We start from the raw sequence: 18,754 nt of genomic DNA, 5'->3' as shown, positions 1-18,754 counted from the left end.
CTGACGGGGCCACGTTGCCAAGGGCAGACCCCCTGCTCCCTGCCCTAAAGCCTGTGCTCTTGACGGTTCTCTGCTTCCGAATAGTAGGCATCCGTGAGGAGGAGCTTTGGAGAATTGGGACCAACAGCTAACACTTTCGGGATTTGCACAGGAACAGACTTTTGAGCATCTTCATAAGGCTTGTCTAATCATGGGTCGTATTTCCTTTGTTCATTTCTACTATAGCTCTTCTCCCTCGTTTTAGTTTTCTTGAGCTATGTTTAGTATATTTAAAAAAAAATTTAAATTATGATAAAATACACATAACATTAAAATGTGCCATCTTTACCATTTTTAGATGTACAGTTCAATGGTATTAAGTATATTCACATTAAACAATAGCTCCCCATTCCTTCCCTCCCCTCTGCCCCTGGCAACCACCATTTTACGTTCTGTCTCTGAGTTTGACTAGACAAACTCTAAGTAGCTCACGTAAGTGAGACTATACAGTATTTGTCTTTTTGTGACTGGCTTATTCAGTTTTCAGTTCCTTTGGACTGAATACCATAGACTGGGTAGCTTTTAAACAACAGAAATGAATTTCCCACAGTTTTGGAGGCTGGGGAGTCCAGGATCGAGGCAGATTCGGTGTCAGGTGAGGGTCTTCTCACTGCATCCTCACAGGGTGGAAGGGGTGAGGGAGCTCTATAGGGTCTCTTTTATAAGGGCACTAATTCCATTCATGAGGGCTCCACCCTCATGACCTAATCACCCCTAAAGCCCCCACCTCCCAATAACATCACCTTAGGGATTAAACTTCAACACCTTCGGGGGACATAAATATTCAGTCTATAGCAGTAACTTAACATAATGTCAAGATGCATCCATGTTATTGCATATGTCAGAATGTTCTTCCTTTTTAAAACTGAAGGGTAATATACAATGCCACATTTTGTTTATCCATTCATCTGTGGCTGGCCACCTAGGTTGCTTCTACTACTTGTCTAATTGTAAATTATGCTGCTATGAACATGTGTGTAAAAATCCTTCTTCAAGACTCTGCTTGGAATTCTTTTGGATATATACTCAAAAGTGGAGTTGCTGAATCATCTGGTATATTTTTAAACATATCTGGATAATGAGCTTTCACTAAGAAAATCTGACTTTCAGGACCTCGCTTTTCCTCAGTTTACCCCGGCACCCACCTAAACATCTCCATTCTGCCTTCTGTGGCGCCAGCCCTGGCTCCTAGCTTTGTCCTCAGAGGTAACCCATGATTGTCAGAGTGGATAGCCTGCAGCTGACTGCTCCTCCTTCATCCCTCACAGATTCTGTCGGTCTGTCTCTCAGATGTCACAGCAATAGCATCTCCCCTCCTTCCTGTTCAGTTGGCAGTGGCCGAAAGCTGAGTGAAGAGAGGGCATAGTAGCATTGCCTGGAAGTCCAGCGCTGCGTCACCGTGAGCATGATGTTGGCCTGAGGCGAAGGCTCCCTCTGAGGAAAGCTTGAGTGCCAGGCATGATGAGTACTTTGTACATTCACTTCGTTGCACCTAATGTTCCTGTCGGGTAGGAATTGTTGCCCCCACTCCCCATTTTACAGATAAAGAAACTAAGGTCAAGTAACCTGCTCAGTGACCCGCCTGGAGAGGAACATGACAGAGATGGGCCCGGAGTCCATGCCCAGTGAGGGAGACAGTTATGTTCAGCAGATGTTTGTGGAAGGAAGGACCTCAGGAATGTATTAGGATGGTTAGCCCAGCACAGGTTTGTCATGTCCCAAAGCCATTGTATGAATGAGACTAAAATGTTCTGCGTTACAGAGAGAGTGGTAGAGAGTAAAGAGGGGGCGGGGACTTAGTTTTACATGAAGAAAAGAATTCTCATTAGAGGCTGTGGGTTCTCTGCCCCTGGAGATGATAAGCAAAGATAGAGTCAGCCCTGCAGTGGGCACGTCAGGCATGTAGCCAATCAGATGGTGGCTGGCCCTGGTGATCTCGTATTCCTCCCTGCACCCTGCCGCCCGGGTAAACCTTCTCGGGGTGTCTCAGCGCCTGGCACAGCCCTCAGCCCTTTACACAAACAGTAGGAAACTCACTCTCAGGCCGTCACCGTCCAGTCTGAAGCGCCCACCCCACTCTGAGTGGCAACGGCAGTGTTGGTTTTTAAATGAATGATTTCGTAAGTGTGTCTCTTTTCAAGAAGACCATCCCAGGTGAAAAGGTCAGGGAATAGAAGACTGTTCCTGAGTTATGCTGTCTCACACATGCGCACTCACCCTAAGATGAACCCTTTCCCTTCCCACTAAATTTATTTTTCCTGAATTCTCATTCTTCATGGAGATAATGCTGTTAGAATGTCTGCTCTCCTGTGGAAAGGGAACATTTATAATAATGTGGTCTGAAGTCCTGTATTTGATAGGTGGCCTCAGGGCCCGGATTCTTACCTCCTTTGCCAACATATGCTGCTCCCTTTTCTTGTAACAGAAATTAGATTTGAGCTGCATAATTGTTTATTTGATAATCAGTCTCCCCGCCTCTTGCTACATGACTGTTTGTGAAAAGGGTTAGTGCTGTTCTGGTTCACGTCATACTCCCTCCGAGCTGTGCTCCTGTCACTGGTAAGGCGATTTTAGGTAACATGAGCCCATTTACAGCCTTGTCTTGTAACAGCATAGAAATCTGAATTGGTTGGTGCAGTCGATAACCGAGCTCATACGCTTTCCCCTGATTTCTTGTATATTCCATGCTGGTGAACCTTTGTAGACTAAGTAATGGTTTTCTTGAAACCCTTTCTGTTCCCCTTTGTTTTTCCCTCCATGACTAATCGTTAGGTGCCTGGCAGCTTGGTAGGTGTGGGATTGCTCTTTCTGCAGAAAGAAAGACGATAAAATGCTTTTGGATGAATCACCCGGCTGCCCCTGCTTCTCAGTTCAGACTGGGCTTGTGTTGTGTGCCTTTTGGGACCTCCTCCAACTCCATCACACTAGGATTGTATTCAGTACAGGATCCATGGCGTCTTCTTTCTTACTGCCCCACCCCTGCCCCGGGCCTGTGTTACAGAAGGAAGACACCTGAGATCACTTGGAGGAAGCTGAAAGAGTGTGGGAGCACAGGGCATGATTGCTTGTGGATGGGGAGTAGAAATGGCTCGGAACCCCCACGGAAAGAGGAACAGTGAGAGAGAAATAGAGACATCTGGCCGCATAGACACTGAGGCTGGACAACAGCGGGGAGCCCGTAGTTAAAGCAAGAAACAAGCTACACTGCTGAGCTGGGGGTCTATCTGAACTTCACAGAAAATTGAGTTAAGCAGCCACTCCTCAAGAACAGTTCTGCACATTCTTAACCAAAGTATCTCCTAATTCAAGAGTAGGCAACTTTTTGATAATGATGTGTCAGTGTAGGTTCATCAATAGGAGGGGCTATGTATGTGTGGGGGCAGGACTATATGAGAATTCTCTGTACTTTCCACTCAGTTTTGCTATGAATCTAAAACTGATACAAAAAAATAAGTCTATGAAAAATTACTGTCATAATATTATCACTAATATTAAATTGCCCTGGAATAACTCATGCATGCAGTAACTTACTGAGATGGTAGTTTAAGCATCTTTTCTTTGTTTCTATCACTATTTCTGCCTCAATAAATAATTTTACCCTTTGATATTAAAAAAAAAAAAAAAAAAAGAGTAGCTGAAACCAGTTTGGCTCAGTGGATAGAGCGCCGGCCTGCGGACTGAAGGGTCCTGGGTTCGATTCCGGTCAGGGGCATGTACCTTGGTTGCGGGCACATCCCCAGTGGGAGGTGTGCAGGAGGCAGCTGATCGATGTTTCTCTCTCATCAATGTTTCTGGCTCTCTATCCCTCTCCCTCTCTGTAAAATATCAATAAAATATATTAAAAAAAAATAGAGTAGGCAACTTTTAATTAGAGTTCTGGAGGCAGCTATTGATTAATTCGTAATAATTTAAAAAATTTGGAATAAAGTGCAGTGGCCTAATTGTTCATAGGAAACTTATCATGTAGGAATTAACTTATTTAAATTTTAAATAGAATGCATCATATTCTCTCAATCATATTGCCACCAAAAAGGGATCGGGCCCACGGCAGGTCTGCCTGGGGCCGGCCAGCAGTGTATGGATTCTTGATTTCATGCAGGAAAAGATTTCACAAAACGAGTCCAGGTGATTTTGAGAGTGCATTTATTAAAGCTGGGAACAGTGAGACAAAGGAAGGGCCTAGGATAGAAAAGGCCATGGGAGAAAGCCTAGGCAGTGCTCTGCTTTAGCTCCCTAGAAACGGTTAGAGCAGAGACGTGAGCCACGCCGGGCTGCGTGGACTCCCTGAAAGTAAAAGTCACAGTGACAGAAGTGAGCCAAGGTGAGGCTGCTTTTAGCTCACCGAAGCGTCATAGAAAAGGGGGCCTTTGAGGCAGGCTTAGGGACTTAATCCAGGACAAGCTGCAGCTGCCACTGCCTGTTGCTCCCCTGGTTGCAAGTCTCGCGGGGACCCTTAGAATTCAGGAGAAAGAGAGCAAAATTACATGTGTTCCTGGATTATGTAATGCGGGTCAGAGCTTCATTGTCCTGAGGGCCCAACCCTTACGGGAGTGGTCATGCAGGGGCTTGTTGTGGGTGTCCTATGGGGCTATTCTCTCTGGCCCCTTGTTCCTCCTCTAAGGGGGTCTGAAACCATATGACTAGGAATATGCCAGGGGATGAAAGGTCAGGGGAGGGTTTGAACCACAAGACCAGCCCTATGAAAGGTCAGGAGAGGGTCCAAACCGCACAGCGAGCAATATGAGAGGTTAGGGGGTGTAAACCGCATGACCAGCGTTCTGCTAGGGGAGGGACGGTCACCCTCGGTGTGAGGTCCTTGTGCTCCCAGTTTTGCCCAGTGCTAGGCACCCAGGGTTTCCCGCCCCGGTAACCTTCTCTACCTGGCCTGTCATCCTTGCTCTGCTCATGTCTGTCTAACTGCCCACCACAATATTATGTCAATCATGTTAGACAACCACAGACCCCTTTAAGAAGTTAAGAGTTACCTCCAAATTCATTTCTGTATGACATTTTCTTTTGTATTATTCCTTTTTACAATATCTTTATAGTTGACGAGTGTAATATCTCTGCAAGCACACAGGAAAATAGGAGAGCAGAAGGACACATTCATGTTTGCACTTTACACACTAACATTCCTCTTTCATATCTCTTTTCAAGCGTAAGTCCGTGGACTATGCATTATAGCTGCAGAAACAGAAGTTCAGAGAAGATGGGGGACTTACCCCATAGCAAAGGGACACTTAGAATTAAGAAGAATAAAGCCTTGGGATCATGCAGAATTGAGTTCAAATCTTGACAAGGTTTAATTCTTACTACAGATATAAATTTGGGCAAGTTGACTCATCGCTGAGCCTCAGCTTTCTTACCGATAGTGTCTGAAAGTAACACCAACTTCAAATTCACCTTGTTGCTGTGAGGACCAAATTAAATGTCTCGGAGGAAAATGCAGAAATGTAGGAAGCTGGCAAGCAGTGTTAGATCTTCCTCCTGCTACAGTCACTCAGAAAGAGAGAGGGCCTCCTGAATTGACTGCAAGAATTCTCTTGCAACACAGGTACCTTTGGCAGACTCTAGGACTGATTTCCTGTCCAAGCGGCTTAAAGCCAGGAATTAGAATCCAAGGCTCCTAGTGCACCGAGAAAGAAATGTTGGGGGTGGCTAGAGCAGCATCTGGTGTTCGAACAGTGGGATTGGACGTACCTGGGTTCAGCAACCTGGGTACTTGGGTTCTGGCTAGGAAAGAATTCAGAGCCAAGACTCAAACTATAAGAGAACATTTATCTGGAAAATCACAGAGGCAGAAGAAGTAATTCATAGAAGAATTGGGCTTGGGGAACAAGTTATAGAGGCAAAGGAAGGGCCCTTGGAGCTTAAAAGTGAGGAAGATAACGGTGATGCACGGTGGGGGTTGGGGGTGGGGAAGGAGGGGAAAGGCCCCAGGAGGGAGAGTGCACTGGGTCCTCTGTTGTAAGGGTTTTAAAGTGGAGATTTTAGGGGAGGTCTCAATAGAATATGCAGCAGCTTTCCAGGTGTGTTCTTTCAGGATCAGGGTCTCCACTGATTGATTGGTCAGCTCTAGGGCAGGGGGTCACTAGTCAATGTATTGTAGCTGGTCCTGAAGTCAGCCTTGGCCAAGGTGTTGTTTGTCTGGCTTTGCTGCTTTTCTGGGCCTCAAGCTGGAATAGAACTGAGGCCTAAATGTCATCTCTAGGGAGGAAAGGTCAGGGGGTCCGAACCCGAACCACATGACCAGCGATATGCTAGGGGAGGAAAGTCACCTGGGGATACGGTCCCACTCTTACAATTGTCCTCTGCTAGGCATCCAAGGTTTTTCACCCTGATGACCTTTTGCACCTGGCCCATTGGCCTTGGCTCTGCTCATGTCTGTCTGCCTACCACAGAAAGACACCACCAAATCAAAGCAAGATGTTTAGCATTGTTTCTCCATTAGAACTGAACACCATTCGTGATATAATAGAAATTCAGTTGCTTTTGCAACGGATGGGTTGACGCTGAAAGTCAGCTTGCAAATCAGTCTGAATATTGTTTGTTAAATCTGGAATTAAGGTTGAAAATCATCTCTGTATCCTTCTTCTAACCTTGCAAACATCTTGAGGTGTAACCTTGACAGCAACAGGGGCTAGTGTTTGTTTTTATTAAAAGGTCTTTCCTGTTCTTTGTGTGAAGCCATTCTCTTGATCACAGCGAGGGGGCTGGATACAGGGAAATCAAAACGGACTGGACTCGGCCCAGGGCCCCAGCCAGCATCCCTCCTTCCTGGACTATTGTGCTTTCACTGACTGGACGTTGAGGCGTCTTCTCCCCTGCTGGTCTTTTTAACCAGTTAACTGCCACGCATCCAAAACAGAAACCATCCCTACATGCCATGATATTTTGAATTTAATTTTAAAAAAATCAATTTTCAGTGAATATCTACACTAATAAAAGAATAAGATGCAAATTGACCGTATCTTCACGACACCCACCAGCCAATCAGGAGTGAGTATGCAAATTAACCCAACAAAGATGGCGGGTTAATTTGCATACGCAGGCGTTCCGCACTGCCCCAGCTGCTCTGGGCCTCTGGGCAGCATGGGAAGGCGGAAAGGCGGTTCTGGGCCGGAGCGAAAAGGCAGCTCCAGCTGGAGCAAAGGCAGTGCCAGCAGCCAGGGGAAGGAAGGCCCATTCTTGCATGAATCTTCGTGCATCGGGTCTTTAGTTTTAAAAATAAACATATTATTCACAATTCGGGTGTTCTTGAACATTTTCAGCTGAAAATTCTCACGAAAGATGATTTTAAAGTTGGTCAGGGCTGCCACTTAGGGAAAACATTTTTTTTATAGACGCGTGACGTGTGGGGAAGGCACGCCGCTTGTGTCTGCTGCGGACCCTTATAGCATACATTGGGTTAAGTCAGGGGTTTTTGTTTTGGTTTGCTTTGCTTTTGGTTGATTATTGAGGAATTATTTTCTGTTTCTTAACGATTGAAACTTGAACATATGCCAGTTGTCGGTAGGGTTATCCTTTAATGGGATTCCAGGCATTTGCAACCAGAGCCTCAAATCCTATCTAATAAAAGAGTAATATGCAAATTAACCCAACCAAGATGGTGGCGACCACAGAGCGAGCAGGAGGATTGGGTTTCCCCGGCAATGGAGGAAGCCAAGCTTTCCACCTGCCCTGGCCAGCCCAGGCCTCCGCTCAAGGCTATAAAGTTTCAATTATAGAAGATAAATAAATCCCAACAAAAATGGCAGCAGCCACAGAGCTGGAGAGAGCAGGAGGCTTGAGTTGCCCCCGGCGATGGAGGAAGCCAAGCTTTCCGCCTGACCTGGCCTGCCTTGGTCTCCGCTCAAGGCTACAAAGTTTCAATTATAGAATATAAATAAATCCCAAATACCAGGGCCTCCACTTGGGTCACCGGGGAGCGTGGCCAGCCTGCAAACCACCACAGGCCCCTCACCCAGGCCGCCCCACACCCCAAGGGAACCCCCACCCTGATCTGGGACACCCTTCAGGGCAAACCAGCCGGCCCCCACCTGTGCACCAGGCCTCTATCCTATCTAATCCTATCTAATAAAAGAGTAATATACAAATTGACCATCACTCCAACAAGATGGCTGCCCCCATGTGGACACAAGATGGCCGCCACAAGATGGCCATCAGGGGAGGGCAGTTGGGAGGGACCAGGTCTGCAAGGGAGGGCAGTTGTGTGCAATCAAGCCTGCAGGGGAGGGCAGTTAGGGGTGACCAGGCCTGCAAGGGAGGGCAGTTGTCGGTGATCAGGACAACAGGGAAGGGCAGTTGGGAGGGACCAGGCCTGCAAGGGAGGGAAGTTGGGGGTGACCAGGCCTGCAGGGAAGGGCAGTTGGGGGGGACCCAGGCCTACAGGGAGAGCAGTTGGGGGGGGGGACCAGGCCTGCAGGGGAGGGCATTTAGGGGTGACCAGGCCTGCAGGGGAGGGCAGTTAGGGTGACCAGGCCTGCAGGGGAGGGCAGTTAGGGGAAAACAGGCTGGCAGGGGAGCAGTTAGGCATCAATCAGGCTGGCAGGGGAGTGGTTAGGGGCTGATCAGGCTGGCAGTCAGAAGCGGGTTGGGGGCAATCAGGAAGGCAGGCAGGCGAGCAATTGGGAGCCAGCAGTCCTGGATTGTGAGAGGGATGTCCGACTGCCCGTTTAGGCCCGATCCAGGTAGGATCGGGCCTAAACGGGCAGTCAGACATCCCTCGAGGGGTCCCAGATTGGAGAGGGTGCAGGCTGGGCTGAGGGACACACACCCCCGTGCACGAATTTCATGCACCGGGCCTCTAGGTTTTTTTTTTTTTTTTTAATATATTTTATTGATATTTCACAGAGAGGAAGGGAGAGGGATAGAGAGCCAGAAACATCGATGAGAGAGAAACATCGATCAGCTGCCTCCTGCACACCTCCCACTGGGGATGTGCCCGCAACCAAGGTACATGCCCTTGACCGGAATCGAACCCGGGACCTTTCAGTCCGCAGGCCGACGCTGTATCCACTGAGCCAAACCGGTTTCGGCAAGGGCCTCTAGTTTTAAAAATGCCTTCATATGACTACTTATATGTATGTATATGTAGTGTATATATAGTGTTTTTAAATTGTGGTATAAATATATATAAATGAAATTTTCCATTTTAGCCATTTTTAAATGCACATTTCTTTGGCATTAAGTACATTCACACACACACACACACTATATATATATATATTATATATAGTTTTAGTTAATAGAATTTAAAAACTGACAGTGACATTTTTGCACATCTCTGTATGTCTCCTGTATTTCAGAGTCATTGCAAAGAAACACTCCAAGGAGAAGAGATGTCCTTTCTTCTTGTTGCCCTTATCCCTGTACTCTTTTCTCCCCCTCGGGGCCTTTGACCTCCTCTGGCTCTTTGCTCCCTATCCTCAGCCCTGTCCTTGGTCTCTGTGGTTCCCCCACCAACTGCAGCTCTCTCCCTTCCCCCTCCCTGCGCATGGAATGTTTGGAGTGTTCTATAGGAAGCTGCCCTTACATCTGCCGGTCATTACGTATCTCATTCAAAAACCCATTTCTCTTCCCTATGTACGCCCCTATATTCTCTTTTCCTACTGATGCTCAGGCTCCAGTCATCCATCCTCAACGGCTTCTGTCCCTCACCACCCTCTTCTGCCCTGGCCTCCTCCCCCTGAATTCCCATATCATCTCCCCTCGACCACACCACACCCACCTGCATACTCTCCTGACATCTCTGACAAACTAGATCCTTCTCCAGCGCTGGCTTCCGGGGTCTCTGTCGAGTCTCCTTGGGCCTGCAGTCTATCACCCACCTCCTCGGCCGCACCTGCTCGCTCACCTGTGTCTGATGGGTCTCGTGAGACCCGACACTATTGCTAGAACCAGCCCAGCTTTCTCACGCAGCCTACTGGGCCCTGTGTGATTCTGGCAAAGCTCCCCCGGCTTTGTGTCTGATGCTGGAAATAGCACCTGATGAGAAAAACAGTGATCTGGATCTGTTTCCTTTGTGCATGTCACAAGGATTCCTATGACTTCATTTAAGTGCCTTCTTCTACCCTGAAAAATGGACTGTCACTATGACAGAAGTTTCTAGAAGTGCATTTATTTCATTTCAAATGATGGACCAATCAAGACAGACGGAAGGATGTGAAATGAACTGTCAGTGTCCCAGCACATGTTAGCCAGTCCATCCCTGCCCTTCTGACTTAAATTCAGACAGCATCACAGCATTGTATGGGGACAGTATTTATTTTCTCAGCCTAAAAACCAAGCACTAAGGAACATTTTTTAAAATATCGCAGATGTTATCATTAAAGGCACCACATTTAACAGACCACTTCAGAGAAAACTACAACTTATGATGAGACAGGGCGACCGGGCCTGCAGGGAAGGGCAGTTGGGGGGACCCAGGCCTACAGGGAGAGCAGTTGTTATGGGGGGGACCTGCTGTATGCCTTCCCTTTGACGTTGCTATAATCTCCCGTTTAAGAGTGTAGAAGCTCACCCGAGTAAATTCCTTATTGTCCCTTCTCAGGCACAAACGCGGATTTTGGAGCCTTTTTCCTTCCCCAGGTCCAGCCATCTCCACGCCCCGGTGGCCTTAGAATGAGCATCTCGGGGTGAACTTGTTGCCCGGGGCCAGAGAGCCAACAGGGATGGCCGCTCAGAGGCGGCTCGTGGACGTCAGCATGTACATCTTGGTAGCTCATGTGCTGCTCACGTGTGCTGGTTTCCGGCTAAGGACATGCTTTGTGTCGAGGATATGGGCCTGTTGTTCTCAGTAACAACACAGAGATGCTCTCCTGACCCTGAGTGTTCGTTGTAAGGAACCCCTTGCACCTTGGGTACGCTTCGGGTAAATTAACAGCCAATGGTGTCATGTTATACTTTTCTTTATATCTTTTTATTGACTTCAGAGAGGGAGAGAGAGAGAAACATCAATGATGAGAGAGAATCATTGATTGGTTGCCTCCTGCACGCCCCCTACTAGGGATCGAGCCTGCAACCCAGGCATGTGCTCTTGACCGAAACCGAACCCTTCAGTCCGCAGGCTAATGTTCTATCCACTGAGCCAAACGGGCTAGGGCATGTTATACTCTTTTATTTAAATACAGGAAAGGTTATTTACCAAACTGCACTTGCAGGTCATTTAAAATTCATGCTTCATTTAAAGTACAAAATGAAATAATTACTGTGTCCAGAGATTTCTATTCAACTTGCAAGTTTATTCATTGGTCCTTCCCTGTAAATATTTTATGGGCATTGGCAAACATTTTGCCCAATCACAGCAGAGGAATGTCTCATTCGTATTAACTCCCCTCTGGGGCCTTGAAACAAAAGAACAATGTAGTTTTTATTCCCTGTGGCTGGCGAAGCCACGGCCAAGTGTCCCGTGGGCTTACTCAGAGCGAGCGGAGTGTGGGTGGTGGAGCGCTGCGTCGTGTTTTCCTGGGTCTTCCAGGAGGTCTGAGGGCTGCCGAGGGCGATGCCACTGTTACAAAGCTTCTCGCATCCTCTTTCTCCAGTTCTAGCAGCTTCATTTCTAACTCTCTTCTATTGCACTTAATACTCTTTTCACTTTATTTTCGCCCATTTTCTTCTCAAAAAAATTTTTTTTTAAATTTCAATAACTGCTTTCTGGAACTTGTAGGTCAGTTTTATCCCATGAAAAAGCAGGTCTTAAGTAACTTCAGTGAATAATTCCGGCAGCTCCCGCAGGCCTTTTCAAGGAGGATGGGCTGTCTAACTTGGAGCCTGGATCGCCACGTCCACGAAGTGAACATTGAGGAGCATGACGGCCTCCAGCTTACCTTTATGCTGCCACCAGCTTTTAGGGTGTGCCTGCTCTATGCAAGGGACAGTGCCACAATGTGGCCATTGGTCATAGTTATGTGCTGCGATGTGCCACTGCTCAAGTTAAGAATTCATTTCCTCGGATGCACTAGTCGCATTTCACCTGCTTCACAGCCACACGAGGCTAGCGGCCACTGGGTGCAAAGTGCAGGGAGAAGATGCCCATCATCACAGGACGTTCCCAGTGGACGGCTCTGTGCTAGACTCTTTCGGTTTCCTAAGTGTACATTGAAGAGGTTTGGGACCTGACCAAGGCAGAACATGTTCGGGGTTATATGTTGGTGAAGATGAAGAGTTAACGTACAGTGTTATCTCAAAAAGATCTGAGATACAGTGCTAGTTTAGACACCAGGCTTTGTGAAGTAGCTTATTAATATGTCAAGCATCGCCGAAACCGGTGTGGCTCAGTGGATAGAGTGTCGGCCTGCGGACTGAAAGGTCCCAGGTTCGATTCCGGTCAAGGGCACGTACCTTGGTTTCGGGCACATCCCCAGTGGGAGGTGTGCAGGAGGCAGCTGATCGATGTTTCTCTCTCATCGATGTTTCTAACTCTCTATCCCTTTCCCTTCCTCTCTGTAAAAAATCAATAAAATATATTTTAAAAAAAATATGTCAAGCATCATACAAGAGAATAGACACTGTTTCCAGGATAAACCTTGTGTTTGCTGCCATCCACACCTTGACGTGTGCCTTCCTCTGTGTGTGGCATCACCTCTCCTTTCATTGCTGGCTCAGATCTCTCACATCCTTCAAGCGTGATTCAAGGTCCTTTTTTATGTCTTGCCCACTTTTGCAGATTTCCCTGCCTTCCCTGCAGCCCGTGACCTCCCACCTTTAATAGAAGGATTCCCGGAGCCCTCGTCACACACTGTCCTGTCCTACTTGTTTACTCACCATTGTCCTCACGCCACGAGTGCTTTGTACAGAAAGTCCCTGAAGTTCTTCGCACTGCGTAGCATCTTGCAAGGACTTGCCATATATGGTTATTTATTCCCTCACCAGACGTTTATGAAATGCCTACTGTGTGCAGGCCCCTCTCCTAGGTAGGGATATGAGGATGAAAGATACAGTGAATAAATAAATTAGTAAATATTTATGGAGCCAGGGGAAAGCCAGGCATGACTAATGCACAAACATTCATAATTTAGCATTTTACTTGTTTCAGAAAAACTGTCATTTACTACAGATAATATCAAGTTCAGATCAGGATCATTGGGCTGAGCTTGGCTTTTGTTTGTTTTTTGTTTTTCTTTAAGGGTTACACTGCTCCCCAGAATCAAGCAGAGAAACAGCAGGAACTTCCTGGCCCGTATGCAGTGGGAACTGCCTTATCAGGGCCGTTTTTAGTTTTTATATTAAACCCGAAAGATCTGTTTCCTGAGATGTTCTTTTTATCTATTTACTTGCACATGTACGTGAAAAAGGAAAATTGGGGTAGGGGGCCCAAGAGAACTTCAGTGGTGGGATTCCCGGCTGCACTGAGCCGAAGCACTTCGTTTATTCGGCATGTGGGCCCAGGCGTCGGGGGTGCAGTCCCCCGTCCTCTCGTTGGGGGGGACCAGGGGGCATCCTCACCTCTGAGGGTCGGTGAGGCTGGGGCTGGGGCATCAGCGGTGCAGCCTGCACATTCAGGTCCAGTTGGAAACCAAGGGTGAGAGGAACGGGCTTCCGGCCTGGGCCTCGGCCGCGGGCCCCTCCTGCTCTCCGCACTGCCCTCTGCTCCGGCCACGTGGCGTGTGCGGGAGGTTGCACTTTTCCTGCAGGAACTAAAACGACTGCACAGCCCACGGAGTCAGCCTGGCACCTGCTTGACATTCCCACAGCACTTCAAACACACATCGGAAAGGAAGACGGGTTAGTTGCTGACCACAAACCCTCTATTTCCTTATGCCCGGAGGATTGGAAGCTGGGTCTCCAGGAGGGATTTGTCCAGCCCAGCTCTGTCACCGCAGCAGCCGTCTCACACACTAGCCAAAAGGCGGGATCGGCCCCAGGGCGCACTGACGGAGGAGTAGGTTTGAAAATATAGTAAGTGCACACAATGAAAAACTACTCAGCCGTAAAAAGGAAGGCAGTTTGGGCGCGCACTACAACACAACAACATGGGTGAACTTCGAGGACACTGTGCTAAATGAAAAGCCAGGTGCAATGACATCCATTGTCCATGCGTCATTCCACAGATCTGAGGTCCTGGGGCAGTCCAATTCCCCGGGACAGGAAGTGGAAAGATTTGCCAGGAGCAGGGCAGTTGGTATTTAATACGGACAGAGTTTCAGTTTTTCAGATGAAAAGAGCTCTGGAGGTTGGTTTTATTTACCACAAGGAGAAGGTACTAAAGAATATGAAACAGCCCTTGCTGGTTTGGCTCAGTGGAGAGCATCGGCCTGCAGACTGAAGGGTCCCGGGTTCGATTTCCGTCAAGGGCACAGGCCCGGGTTGGGTGGCGGGCTTGATCCCCAGTAGGCGGCGTGCAGGAGGCAGTCGATCAATGATTGTCTCATCACTGATGTTTCTGTTTCTCCCTCTCCCTCTCTGAAATCAATAAAAAATATATTTTAAAAAAGCATATGAAACAGTACACTTAAAAATGGTTAAGATGGTAAATTGTGTTATGTCTCTCTTAACACAATTAAAATTTAAATATTTATATTTCTTGAAATAAAATATTTTCGTGTTTAAAACCTAATCATAAACCAATTAAACACCTACCCACACGAACACCTTCACTAGCCACCCACGTGAGTTCTTTAATGGTTACCTAATAGGGAAGTTACACCCACCGACTTTATTTTCAGATCGCAGAGTACAGCCGATAGTGCTACTCTCCTCATTAAATATTTAGGAGTAGTAATATCTGTTCTGTTGTCCTTTTGTTTTTCCGTCCAGAGAAAACATAACTCTTTTGGTCCCTATTGCCCCCACTCCATAATAATAGTATTTGAGGTTTGTATAGCAAGACACTTCCAGCACCTTCTCTCATTGCTTCCGCGCTGCAGTAAAACGATGGAGATAACAGCCCCCCAGCTGTGCTGCGGCACCCCCAGAGGGCTGGAGCGGCCCGGGAGGGGGTGCAAGCAGAGACAGGACGCCGCGGGGACACTGCCTGGGACACAGTATCCTGAGAACTGACTTCCCTGGCAAAGCTTGGTCATTGTGCTTGCTGTGTGGGTGCTGGAAATTCCTTTCCGCTTCCTATTAACGTTTATTCCTTAAAGAGGGCTGCTCTTTGCAAGGCATGTATTGACGTGAGAGGAGGTCGTATTAGTTTAAGTGCAGCATCAACAACAGGCCTTTCAGTGCCCGTCAGCTCACTGCTGATGAGTGAGATGGCAGGTTACATCGCTTCCTGGTCTTTCTTTTTTCCTTCCTTTCTTCTTTTAAATCTTTATTGTTGACAGTATTACACAGGTTCTTTTTCTCCCCTAAGGCTCTTCCAGCCTCCTGGACTTCCTTATCGATTCTTGTAAGGATGGAACCACATGGAATCTATGTTTAGGCAGAAGGAAATTTAGAAACGTTCACTCCTTTGCTCACTCCAGGGGCTGTCTCACATCCCACCTCTAGGTGAACAAGAGGTGGGCCATTCTTTATTCTTCGTTAATACGAACAATGAATCCTTTACATTCGAACTTACCCTGGAGGTTGTCCCTCTGGCCCAGCCTCAACGGTGCCTTCGCGCAGTCCTTCTTGCACAGCATTCCTGGCACCACACCTGCCTGAGACTGGTTCTCCCGGAATGGACAGTCACTGCTTAGTGAGGGGCTCTGGCGGTTACAGCTTTTCCTTAGACACTGGGCTAGAAAGTACTTCCGATTTCTGACCTTGTTTCGTATTCTGCCCTCCTGGAGATGATAATCATTCCTTCCCAGAGTTGTCCCTTGTAGAGGTGGAGATTCTTCTCTGATTTCTCCTGTGACATGGTTTACAAGAGGCCTCTTGCCATTGGTAGAGTTCAGTGTCAGACTCTGATCCTGGGGCTGTCAATCTTTGAGATGCATCAGTGTGTCTGAGATGGCATGAGCTTTGCTGGCAGCCACTCCCTGCCAGGCCTGAAGAGCCTCTGGTCCTGGGTAACACCCAGGTGAGAGCATGGCGAGGGCACCTGGACATCAGAGAAGAGAATGCCTACCTGTGTGTGTTTGGTGGTTTTTTGGGGGGCTGGGGGGGGGGCAGTAAAGGCTTCCTGGAGAAGCTGGCCTTTGAGAGAGATTGTGGAGAGCTCAGGGGTTTTGGCAGAAGTTGGTCTCCGAAGATTACAGGAGCAGAGACTTCCTGTGCAGGGCTCAGAAGCAAGAAGATAGGTGTCTTACCTAGTGATGCTTCAGAGCACAGCATACAGATGCATAAATGTCAGAACCACGTTTTGTCCACTAGTAGGCCATGGGGAGCTGAAGGTTTTTGAGTTTTTCTTACTTGGGTACATTTTAGGAAGGTTAGACTTGGTAGAGTAGAGAGTGTAGTAGAAGTGAAGTGACTAGTTAGGAATCTTTCATGGTAGGTTAGACCCGTGGTCGGCAAACTGCGGCTCGTGAGCCACATGCGGCTCTTTGGCCCCTTGAGTGTGGCTCTTCCACAAAATACCACGGCCTGGGAGAGTCTATTTTGAAGAAGTGGCGTTAGAAGAAGTTTAAGTTTAAAAAATTTGACTCCCAAAAGAAATTTCAATTGTTGTACTGTTGATATTTGGCTCTGTTGACTAGTGAGTTTGCCGACCACTGGGTTAGACCATCAGCATCTCAACAAGAGCACTTGAAAGGGTCATTTTCCCCACATCCTCACTTATGCTTGATTAGTGTTACTAATCTAATGGGTGTGCATTGGTTTTTCATTAATTTGCATTCCTTGATTACTAATGAGATTGAGCTTTTTCATATGATTATTAGTCACACTCCATTTGCCCAGAATTAAATATTTGTTTGTCTTTCTCTTGATCTGTGGGAGGTTTTAGTTGTTGTTTTTTTATATCCTCTCTAGTAACTGATCTTTTGACTATTTCAAAGAAGGTTTTTTAATATATTTTTTATCGATTTCAGAGAGGAAATTAGAGGGAGAGAGAGATAGAAACATCTATGATGAGAGAGATTCATCCATTGGCTGCGTCCTGCACGCCCCCTACTGAGGATTGAAGCCATAACCCAGGCACATGCACTGACTGGGAATTGAACAGTGACCTGATTCATAGGCTGATGCTCAACCACTGAGCACATGGGCCCGGCTAATCTTTTGACTTTTAAATATTTGCATCTATCTTCTCCCAGATTTTTCCCAATCCTTTAACCTATTTACAGTGTCTTTTTCTATACAAAAAGTTTTAAATTTTTGATGTAGTCAGATCTATAAATCATTTCCTTTAGGATGTAGTCTATTGTTACCTTATTTAAGAAATTTTTCCCTACCTTCAGATCATAGAGTTCCCAATGTTTTCCTCTATTATTTAGAGTTCTAATTTTGAAGTTTATGCTTTTGTTCCATATTGAATTTATTTGGGGGCCTGGTGTGTGGTAGGAATCTAACTTTCTTTCCAGCCAGAATTCAGTAGGAGGGGCAGCCCTTTCCCTATTTTTGTGCTATTTCTGCTATATACTATCCCACACCTGCTGAGGTGTCTTCCTGGGTTCCTTTTCTCTTCCATTGATTAATGCGTCTAGTCCTATGCCAATACCACATGGGATTATCTAGCATAGTTTTGATACCTGGTATGGTAGTAAGGCAAATCCTACTGTCTTTCTTCTTTTGGTTTTACTTATTTTTGAAGTGATCTTACCTATTTATGCCATTACTCTTTATGATGAATTTTAGAATTAGTTGGCCAAGTAGCCAAAAGTGTTCTTGGGGTTTTCATTAGAATGACATTGAACTAATAGGTTGTTTGTGAGAACTGACATCTGTACAGCATCAAGTTCCCTCATCCAAAAACCAAGTATTTCACTCCAGTGATTCAGATCCTCTTGTATGTTCTTCATTGAAAGATTATAATGGTTTGTATCTTCATTTCTTTTTTATTTGTTGAAACGTCTAAGTTCCAGACCACAGAACAACTATACGATAATAAAAACTATAATAGTGAAAATCACATTTTAAAGCAGTTTTGGGGTCTATCAGATTGGGAGGGTGGCGTTAGCTTCTATTTTGCCCTGTTGGATAATTCTCTTTCCTGTGTATAGTAACAGTAATTTATGCAAATGTACCACTTGCCATAGCCAACCAAAATCCTTGACTCTGGCCACGAGAGGCTTCTGCCCCTTGGGTGACGTCTATTCCATCAGCACTTGGTCCAGCAACTGTTCACCCAAGAGTAAACCTACTAACTGCGTTATGCCTACATTTCCTACCCACAGCAGATTCTGAACAATTTCGTCAAATGCTTTGCTTACCTCAAGAATCACTTTACCTGTGGCATATTCCTTTCCTAATGAACCGTTCTTGTTTCTTAAGATGGCTTTTGGCATTTTACCAGCAATCTGCATCCATATTTCCCATTTAGCATCATGGAAGATTTTTCATCTCCCCACACATTTATTTGCCCATATTTCATCTTCTCGGATTTTCCCCGTTCTCCAAGATTTCTCATAATTGAATAAAGTGACACTAGATTTCCCAACAGAGTGTTTGATCACAACAACATGTATATTAAAATCTCAACCCATTCTGCTCATAAGAAAATGAGCCATTCTTTAGTAATGCGACACTCTCTGTCATATAACCGGAGTTGAGACCCACTTAGCAATCAGCACTCGGTGTTTGGTGAGGAGACTCTTGTTCTGAGTTTAAAAAGCATAGGAGACACCACATTTTTAAATGTTGCACTGGATAAAAATGCTGAACTAAGCAGCCTCTAACTTGG

General features: G+C 46.5%; 1 protein-coding gene across 3 annotated transcripts in view; it reads left to right on the top strand.

The window, feature by feature from the left end:
- Positions 1–18,754, top strand: part of MTHFD1L (methylenetetrahydrofolate dehydrogenase (NADP+ dependent) 1 like) — a 167,443-nt gene that overhangs the window by 107,640 nt on the left and 41,049 nt on the right. The window lies entirely within an intron of this gene.

The sequence above is a fragment of the Plecotus auritus genome (assembly GCF_963455305.1).
Source record: "Plecotus auritus genome assembly, chromosome: 4".
In the NCBI taxonomy this organism is placed as follows: domain Eukaryota; kingdom Metazoa; phylum Chordata; class Mammalia; order Chiroptera; family Vespertilionidae; genus Plecotus; species Plecotus auritus.
The sequence above is the reverse complement of the archived record's forward strand: the minus strand, read 5'-3'. Positions and strand labels throughout refer to the sequence as shown.